Source organism: Lepisma saccharinum, chromosome 21, assembly GCF_977018435.1.
Source record: "Lepisma saccharinum chromosome 21, izLepSacc3.1, whole genome shotgun sequence".
NCBI lineage: Eukaryota > Metazoa > Arthropoda > Insecta > Zygentoma > Lepismatidae > Lepisma > Lepisma saccharinum.
This window is the reverse complement of record NC_139249.1, coordinates 22444937-22455125: the sequence shown is the minus strand read 5'-3', so window position 1 is coordinate 22455125 and position 10189 is coordinate 22444937. Positions and strand designations below refer to the sequence as shown.

At 42.1% G+C, this 10189-nt stretch overlaps 1 long non-coding RNA gene across 1 annotated transcript; it reads left to right on the top strand.

Annotated features, from left to right (window-relative positions):
- The first annotated feature begins 5594 nt into the window (after window positions 1-5594).
- Window positions 5595-8297, top strand: LOC146004101 (uncharacterized). Its single transcript, XR_014443893.1, has 4 exons — window positions 5595-5733; window positions 5997-6275; window positions 7022-7094; window positions 8172-8297. It is a non-coding gene; the product is annotated as an uncharacterized LOC146004101 (long non-coding RNA).
- The last annotated feature ends 1892 nt before the right edge of the window (window positions 8298-10189 follow it).

The following is a 10189-nucleotide window of genomic DNA, read 5'->3' as shown; positions in this document are numbered from 1 at the left end:
ATTGTGTTCATTGTCCACGATTTCTTCCTGATTACACTATTCACTTTGTATCTTTTCCCCTCTTAAGTTAGAAAGCTCACAAATGAACTTTTCTAGGTTTTTGTATTTGCAAAGTCCCGAATAACAGAAGCATGGTCTAATTTGTGACCAATTTCATGTTCAATTGAGATCATGGCAAGTCCTTCTAACCGCGATTCGCCTGTTGTGGAACGTAAATAAGTTTTAATAAGCTTCAGTTTCGAAAAACAAGTCTCTCAATACATTGTCACACTCAAACGCGTGCGCGTTCTCACACACGACATACACTAACTGCACTTTCGTTACACCGTCAAGATCGTAAATGAGGTGCAACCAGCAACAACAAAAACAGCGGATATTCGTACTTACTATTGCGTCTTGCGCGATTCGGCAATACCTACGACATCACCACCTTTTGTTACCAACACGTCAAATAACAATGCAGCTCTATTTCCGATTACCGAATGCGACACGTCAGTTTAACTGCTTTATACTACATATGCAAATGGATTTAATTTGAATTTTCTCCGTCCCAAGAAGACAAAACTGCCTCAAATAATGCAGCTTCCATTTTTTTATACATTTTGCAGCCCCCTTCAGCTTGCCGCCCCGTGCAAATTCACGTGTTGCCGTACGGTAGAGCCTGGCCCTGGTGGAGGCCTTCAAACGGGGCAGAGTGTCAATTGCAGATCTGCCTCATAATAAAACACTGTGGTCCAATATCCTGCGTTCTGCCTCTTCCCTGCGAGAGTCTCCTGCATCCAGACTTCATCTGGTAGCTTTATTCGAAGGTACATTCCATACACTTTCAAATGTACGTCTTAGATTTTTCGTGTTGTCCCCTGTTTGCGAGAAAAAAGAATAGTTGCCATGACTTATGACTTAACCCTCGTATGTAATTGCATGCTCAACAAGCGAAACATATACCTACTCATTCGTATAGCAAGTGTAAAACGGCCAATGTAATCCAATCGCATGCCCTAAGCTTAAGAATTTTAATGAAGCATAAAAGTGAATTTATACAGAAAAGTATGCAAATACTTCATTGGTTTCTTCCCTTGTTCTTTGTTAAACAGACCACAAAAAACACACTTCTTCTATTAAAGGCTCCTTCGCCAATACCATTCGCACTCTGACTTCCTGATTGCAACTCATGCCACTGCTTATGATACAGCTCAGATATCTGAAGCTGTCAGTCAATTTGCTCGGTTCTATCGCCTCGAATTTTTTTTTTGTTTTTTTGTTTCTTCCCAATAACCATTGACTCTCTCTTGTTCACATTTATTATACCCATAACTGAAAACTGAACTGGAATCTGAAAACGCAGGTGTTTATTTGGAACATGAACGTGAGTCTCCGAGGATTAATGGTTCTGCGCCATCTCTAGTGAACACGCCTGCAGGCCATTATCTTTCCTGGAGAACACTAACAGGAATGATGTCTTACAGCTGGGCCTATGCATCAGTTACAAGGCAGCCTGGATTCATATGAACCATCGGATTCCAATCAATTTCACAATGAAATTCGTCGCTACCTGAACACAGAACTGCCAAGGCGTTGGATAGGACGTTTGAGTGTTTCCTTTAAGTTTTGATTTTCGCACAGATAGGCTAATCTGGACTGGACATACAGTTTTAGTAGTTTGGATCCCACTTTAGTGGCTCCACCAGATATCGAAGTCGGGACCCTTGATTACAAGGCAACTATGTTGAGCTACGCCATCGAGGAGGCCCAAATAGGGCTTTTGTCTGCAGCACCTGATACTGTGGTCCCCAAGGTCACCGAACCATGGGACTTATTTTTGTGAGGTTACATCAAAGGTATCGGGTCAACCTATGCCCCTGATATCACAGACGTAGGGGAGCGAATTTTCGCGGCAGTTAACACTATCCACAGACCCATGCTCGAACGGGTGTGCAAAGAACTGGGCTATCGTGTCGTTGTGTGTCAGAGGAATAAAACTGCGTTCTTCACCTGGTTTGGTAGTTTACCGAAACAAACGTTTGCATCCTCCGAAGATCGTTTTGGAACGAGTTAAATAGTTCATAAATTATATTTAAAAATTTCCAAATTGTTTATAATTTATTATTCTTGCATTGGAATATCCGGACAGCTGAACGACAGCTGTAGAGAATAGTCACTGATAATCCAGGATTTCGTACAACGGGAATGTCAAAATTGAAGGCAACATATTTGTAGGCAGGGAAATTCAAAATTTGTTCCTCAGTACAAAAAGTGTTTCGAAAAGAACGATGTGTGTGCAGAGACAAGATGTCAGCATGTACAGAACGGACGTTTCTAGGTTGTAACAATCCCATTGAATTGATTGATTTTGTGTTTTAAGTCCACCTTATGCACAGTAAGGCTAATCGGGACTGGACCTACAGTTTAAAGTGGGATCCGAACCACTATGTGCCTCCACCGGGTATCGAACCCAGGACCTTGATTACAAGGCGACGACGCTACAATCCCATTGAAAACTGATGGTATCTTTACAAGCCAGAAGTGTGTGTGACTGTAGCTACAATATGTGCATCAACAAGAAAAAAACATGATTATAACTTTTATTTTTTTAACAAATCGACTATTCCTTTTGAAAACTCCTCATAGGTAACTGCAAACTGAATCAACACGTGTAATTTCCAAAATATGCTACACGAATTTCATAGAGATCTAATCAAGGGCGTTGCCAATGGGGGCTCTGTTACCTGTTGTGAGGAATAACGTCTCACGTATATCTTTCGTATGTACTTTATTTACACATACCTTCCCTACTCCGCATATGATACTTTACGTTACAATCCAATAACAACTGCTCTAGGTTGCATTTTCTCCCGTAACAGAGAAATGCACTTAACAGAACTTCCATGATTTTACTCTACGAGCGCACTATTTAGCATAGCGCTAACCCGCTCCCGCAGTTTATCACTCAGAGGTCCCTAAACATACGGCGCTCACTCTCTATGCATCCATCTGGCTCAGTAAAAAACAGCCTCAATCTATCGGGCCTTGTATCGGAGTATCTGAGAGAGTCGGCAACTGTCTGAGTATCTGAGAGAGTATGAAAGAGACCGTAACAAGTCGGAACCCGGTTTATATACCTCCGACAAACTGGCCCGCCCCCAACAAGAATCGTACACAAACAGAGGAATAGCGACGGAGAGAATACCGTAGAAGGAATGAGACAGAAGTAGCAAATGTTGATAAACAGAGACAGAATGCAATTTTAGAAGAAAAAATGTAACAGGGTAAAAAGAGACAAAGAGGACGAAATAAACAGAGAAAAGGAGAGAGAAAAAGACAGAAAGAGAAAGCAAAGAGAGAGGGAAAAAAGGAAAAATGAAGGAACATTACTGAAAGAAAAAAAGACACAATGTAGAGGAGAAAAAAGGGAAGAGGAAACAGGGTGGAACTAGATAGATAGAGAAGATAGAAGAGAGATTGTGAGAGAAATAGAAGCGATAATCACGGAAGAGCCATCTGGATATATTCCATCTACCCTTCCCTGTAGCCTACTCGAACGATATTCTCTGGCGATGTCTTTCGATCTGTCTTGAAACAATTTAGAATATCCTCGTCATTCGTTACTTATTTTATTCATTGGCCCACACCTCTTTAATTTGGATGCTTATAGCCATTACGTTTTCTTATCAATATTTCACATATTAATTTACATTCTGTCATAGTTTCTCTTGTTACCTCAAAATTAATTTTAGTATACACAGTCTCAACGCTTATTATATTACACCTTTGTTCATATCCTTATCCAGAAAAACAATAATATTCATTCATTTATTGATTGATTGATTGAGTTTGTTTATTTCTACTTCGCTTTTCTGCGGCGGTGGCGCCAGGATTAACCATCTATGCGTGCTGATGGGGGTGCGGAAATAGAATTAAGGAGTTCGCAAGCAACCCTTCGCACCCCCTGGCGCCGCCCCTGCTTTTCTGTCACTTTTGGCTAACCGCCAAGATGAAGATGAGTGATGATAGCTGAAATTGATTGAAAGAACACCCGAGACCCCAGGCATCGTAGCGTATGGTCAGTAGCGTGCCCAAGGGGGGGGGGGGTTGGTGAGGGTCAGTATTTTAAAAAAAAGATCATCAAAGCCATAAAAATATGACAAAATGAGGACTGACTACTAAAAAAAATGTATGCGTAACCCCCTCCTTTCGAAAATCCTGGTCACGCCACTGCGTATGATACTGTTCGTAAGCTGGGAATGTAAGAAATAGATAGCCTATTTGGAAATGAACTTTATTTCCTATCAGTCCTCGACACATCAATTCTGCTGAGTGTCTAACAGTACAGAGGATTCTTTGAGAATTGTTCTTCACAATTGCAAAGCTTGCCAAGTGGGTATTCAAACGAGCATGTCCCGTTCGAATTCACATTTTCAAGACCATTGTTTCCCTTAGTAGTTTAAACTGATGGAATTATGGGTATTTTTGACCTACCTGGGCACACCATTTACAAGTTGACAAATTAATTTGCATTTGTGCATACCAATCATTCAATACATTTCATTGTTCTTCAATGCTATATTGTTTCTTCATATGTCCACCCGAGCCTTAACATTTACAATGATGGCTTACGACAATGTACCACTACAACAATGCTCACGTCTTAACCGTTTCCGTAGATTTTATGCAACAAATATGGCTGTCCCAAATGTGACTAAATAAATAGCATAATAATCAGCTTTTCGCTATTAATAAGAAGCCAAAGCCAAGAATTATCCACCAAGGAAAAGCAAGGTAATTGTGGCTTATAACTAAATGCACCAAAGTAGTATACTGTACTCTCATACAAACTTTTAACACTCAATTGCACTTGAATCAGGTTATCAGTTGCCAATATACAGTTTTGTTTATAATGAGAAGGTGCGCGATAACTTCGTCCATGAAAAAATATAATGATGGACAGGAAGTGAAAAACTACTTATTTCGAATTACGCATAATAAAGGATATCATAAGAAATGGTGTGTGTGTGTGTGTGTGTGTGTGTGTACGTAAACAAATAATGATTTTAAATTATAATTTCCTGTGCTACTGCAGTCTCAATGTAAGAATTCTAATGATAATAGAAGCCCGCTTATACACAGACTGAAGTATGTTTTAATAACTCAAGTCACACAGATTTGCGTTTTCACGACAATACGAGAGTTCAGTACTGCAATGATGTCGAAAGAAATTTGTACAAAGGTACAAGAGATCTTTAATATTTCTACAAAGATTAGTATGAAAGCGTTCACAGGCCCACTGGGTTATCACCAATGAACTATAGCTCTGAAGTGTGCGTGTGTGTGTGGACACGTTCCGTAGATGAAGACCAGCAGTACAATAGCTATTGTATTTGTACACTTTCTTTAGTGTTCTTATGGAGAAAGTTGTGGTACGATTTGAATTTTACAAAGGAATGTATTTTTAGTTCTCAGAATTTGCCTGAACGCTGATGGAAAGATTCTCTCGGGGTATCAACCAGATGAGATCTGAAAACATTTCCCAGCTCTTCAGAGCTACGTCCCTCTTATCTTCAGGGTAGAAGTGGACCCATTTGAGGACTTGGACAAGTTGAAAGAAGTAGCATTCAGCCTGGAGACAGAAATGTTCGATTTCCAGCTCTGACTTCTCCAGTTGATGTCTTCTGAGAAGACAAGGGATTGGAACTGAAGAAAGAGCAACTAGTAACAGGAGAACTGCAAGAGCAGTAGGTGAGAATTGTTTATATGTGATATATGTATTAATAAGATAATCACCCAAATTGTTTTAGCACTGACGCTCCCAATGCAATGAATTGTTCTTTTTTTAATATTAAGTTTCATTCAAGTTTGTATTTACTTTATATTTTGTTAATATAACTAATGATGCCGCTGCTATAAGCATTATCTACACGTTCATACATAAAAAATAGACACACATGAAAACAAAATGAATATCAATTGATAGTTCATAGGAATATTATTTTATTTCTCAGAAGATGTCTGACGGCTGATGTGAAGATTCTCTTGGGTTATCGACCACGAGAGATGTGGCAACCTTTCCAAGCTTTCAAGAACTACCGTCGCTGTCAACTTCAGAATAGAAGTGAACATTTGAGGGTTTCGACTAGTTGAAAGAAACACCATTCAACCTGGAGACAGCAACGTTCGACTTCCAGCTTTGACGTCATCAGTTAAAGTCTTCTGAGAAGCCAAGGAATTGGAACTGAAGAAAGAGCAAGGACCCAGCAAGAGGAGAACTGCACAAGAAGCAGGTGAGAATTGATTTTATAGTTTTACTTATTAAATTTGCAAATTCACCTTCGGCAAAACAAAAGTGGCTCTAACGGTGAATATAAACGGCCTTAATCGGGAGAAACAAATGAACGAATTAATGATACAATGAAATATATTAAAGAAATCATAGAAAGTAAGAGAAAGCAAAAAGGAAGGGAAAGAGCCAGACAGAGGGAGAAAGAATTAAAGAAATAAAGGAGCGAGAGAGAGAGAGAGAGAGAGAGAGAGAGAGAGAAACAGATAGGCAGAAGTAAGGAAAGAAAAACATCGAGAGGAGGCAAGAAAGTAAGAGAGAGAGAAAACGTAAGAAAAATATGGAAGCTAGACATAAAGAGAGAGAGGGGGAAGGTAAATATAGACGTGACAGGGAAACAGAAGAAGAAATAAAAATGAAGTGGAGACAGGAGAGGGGAGTGGAAGGAGAAAGAGAAGGAAGAGATATCACAGAATATTGGTAGAGAGAGAGAATAAAGAAGAAAATGAAGCAGACCATTAGGAATTGAACTATAATTGTCAATTAGAAGACCCTTTGGTTTCAAGGCTTCTCTTAACTTTTGCATCAACTTTAGTGACAGCCTTAGTGAATCTAAAATTGAAGCTGGAGCTACTCAGTGGGGCCTTGGGTGCTGGGGGCTTATGACAATGTCTTAGAACAGAACAAATTTAATAAATAATAGATATTACCTAGCATTTGGTTCATGTGCGTCTTATTCGTATCTTTCAGAGGCAACGCAGCACAGTGCCCCACGGACCGAAGGGAAATGCTGCATTCTGGAATGAGAGACCGCAAATGCTTGGTAAGTACCGTTTATTCCATATTCTCTGTTTTGATTTCATTTAATTTGTGTTATTTAGCGTCGCTACTCTGCCACTGTTGGCTAATTGCGACGATGAGGATGAGGAAATTGACGAACGGAAATTCACGAAGAACACCCATGTTCAGGCCGGGATTCGATACTGGGACCTGCGGCTGTGCTAACCACTCAGCCAGAGAGGTCGGGCATTTCCTTTGTCTATCTGATATTATATATACACACCTGGTTACGAATTGCAATGAATGTCATTGAAATGTGAGCAATTAATTTTCGCTTCGAAACCCATGATGCGTTTAATCTTTTTTCTTATTTTTATTCATTTTTCCAGCAAGAATATAATTATTAAAATACCTGATTCAAGTTTTAGACACTATCTTGATGTCAATGAACACTCAGTTAACGTATCATGAAGCTGCCTAGAATATAGGGTGCACCTAAAGTCCCATTCCGGATTCAGTAAATCGTTACGTTACAATGCTACTAGAAGTTAGAGCGGGATATCCTTCGTAAAGTGTCTCGCAACCCTAAAAGTACTGTATCTTCACCCATCACAGTATGCTTGTTGTGGGGAGAGGATCCTGTCGTGTTTATGGTTAAATGAAAATGCCATGAAGAGAAACTGGTGACTCAGAACACCACGGACCTTCTCGTGTTGTATCGCCATTTTAGTAATCTCCTGTAATAGAGGAAAAAGAACGTTTTTAAAGAAAATTTGGAATTTGCGTAACCTAATTATTAATGGACATAGTACCAGGACTTTAGGTACGACGTAATGAATTGTTTCGCTATTGAAACTTCGTAACCGACTTCCTCCAGCGGTAAATTCTCAGACAGATAGAGCAGACAGTTCTATCCAAAATGTCAGCTTGCGGTGTAACTCAAGAGCAGCAGTGTCGATGACACTAGCCAATTCATTTCACCTGAAATTTCCCTTTAAATGTTATTATCAATAACATGAAAAATGTAGTATGTAGTACATTAAACATTGGAAAATTTTAACTTTATTTTATTTTTTAGTTCATCCAATAAACGTGACTAAGTGAACACTATCTTTTTCAGATTCCACTTAAAAAAATGGCGTTAGATTCTTACCCTTAGCCAAGAAGAAAAAAAACCCTCCCTCGTTAAAACGCCTGTCTGGCAAAGGGGTAAAACTAGAGTTCCATTTTCAAAGGGTTCCTCAGCCTTAGGGGGAAGGGGAAGGGCAGGGGAGGGTTAGGGATAGGCCTGGCTTCCATGGAGGACGTTTTGGCTCGAGGCTCGGCTGGCCCTTCGGCCGACGCCAGAGAAGCACGTTCATCTCCTTTCGGTGAACCGCCGGGATATTCCTACATAAGAAAATGTACACCTGATTGTAATTCCTTCTAGAGCATTCACTGAATCTTCCCGTAGTTTGCTTTGGCCGTTGCCAAGATACTCGCTTCGTGGCTTACGCAGTCATCAAACAATTGCAAATATCTAAACAGATATCATTTTCCAGGATTTGGAATATCATAGCGGTTTTTCGATGGGAGAGGAAAATCGAAAATGGCTTCGCTGGGGTCAGCCAGAGGTACAGGCGGGCCAAAAGTCTTCGGATCCCCCCTCCCATGGGGCATCAAATGGGGATTTGGTGGAACAGGCAAAGGAAATAAACAAGGCAGGTCTTAACCCAAACCTTGCTGTTTGATCCACCGCCCCTCGCACCTGCGTAGTTTCCCAAGAAATGAACGAGGCGCCGCCCACAATCGAGTTTTCTTGCTTGGACGCAAGATTCTTTCTGTGGAGGTACTGGACACTGAGCTGACACTACTTCCGGTTTATAACATTCTCCTGGCCGCAGGATTCACCGCTAGACTTATCGCCCCGTGGGGGGTCCACAGTGACGGCGCCAGGGGTCAGTGCTCGAAATGGGAGACGGAGACGATATCGGGTGGATTGCAAACACTCAAATAAGAAAATTTGCGTGAAGCATCCCGAACTTAACGAAGCATCTCCCGGCTAGGAAGTTCTACTTCGAGCACTGAAGAGGGAGCAAGTGAGCGGATAACCCCGATCGACCTGTTCGCCCTAAGAAAAAAGTGCGAAGAATAAGACAAATTTTGCACAAACATGCATCATTTGTGTGGTATTTAGTGCTGTATTAAATATGATTTCCCACAAAAATTCGCCCCCTCCCCGCACATATTCTTCTGGCGCCGTAACAATTGACCCGAGACTTAGGCCGTGTTCGAATCTTCAAGAGCCCCTCCCTCCCCCGTGCCGTTCAAAGGTGTCTGAATCGAACGGTTCCAGGTGTAATAGCACCACTACAGCTTTCTCCCGCCAGGAGTCAGTTGGAATATCACCCAAGTGGTCTTCCGAACGTGCAGCTAGGAAGAGTCACACAAACCGTGCACTTCATAGCACCTTCCAACTCTTCCTCTGCCCATGACGCAGATTAAGTGGAGAACGGCATCTCCCTCCGAAAAAAGAAAACCTTTCGAACGCCAGTGCTTTGGAGGGTAGCAACTGGGGATTCGGACACGGCCCTAAGGCCGAAACGGTGTCCGTGGAGGCCAGGCCTAAAGGGGGGAGAGCCAGCACTGCGGAGGGGCGAATGGGCAGCGGGGGACGAGACCAGGCCGGGAAGGACGTAGGCACCGGCGGCTGCTGAGAAGCACTCGTTGGTGACGACTCCACACTTCCACCCCTCGTGCGCCGCGTGGGGATGAATCTTCCGCAGTTTCGACGCTGTGTCGGCGTGGCGTAGTGGTTAGAGTGTTGCTCGCAGGAAAGCTTCGTCGTTGCTGGTGTCGTGAGAGACGGGAGACTCTCGCAGCGGAGGCTGGACGCTCTGATTTATGAGGGTCGGTCGATGGAAAACAGGTCAACTCGCATATCTCGACGTGCAGATGTGCGCAGCTTCGCGAATCTCCTGCTACCGGAAGGGAGTTCCGTTGTCGCCCGGTAGATGGCAGTCGCGTCGCATGTATGTGTGAAGCGGTGTGACCGTGAGCGAGTGTGAATTGTAGACGTCCAGGAACATGTCCCTCATATCACGGAGGCCAGTAAAGGAGAGCAGCGAAGGGTCGTGCGTTTCCTGATGGAAGGCGCTG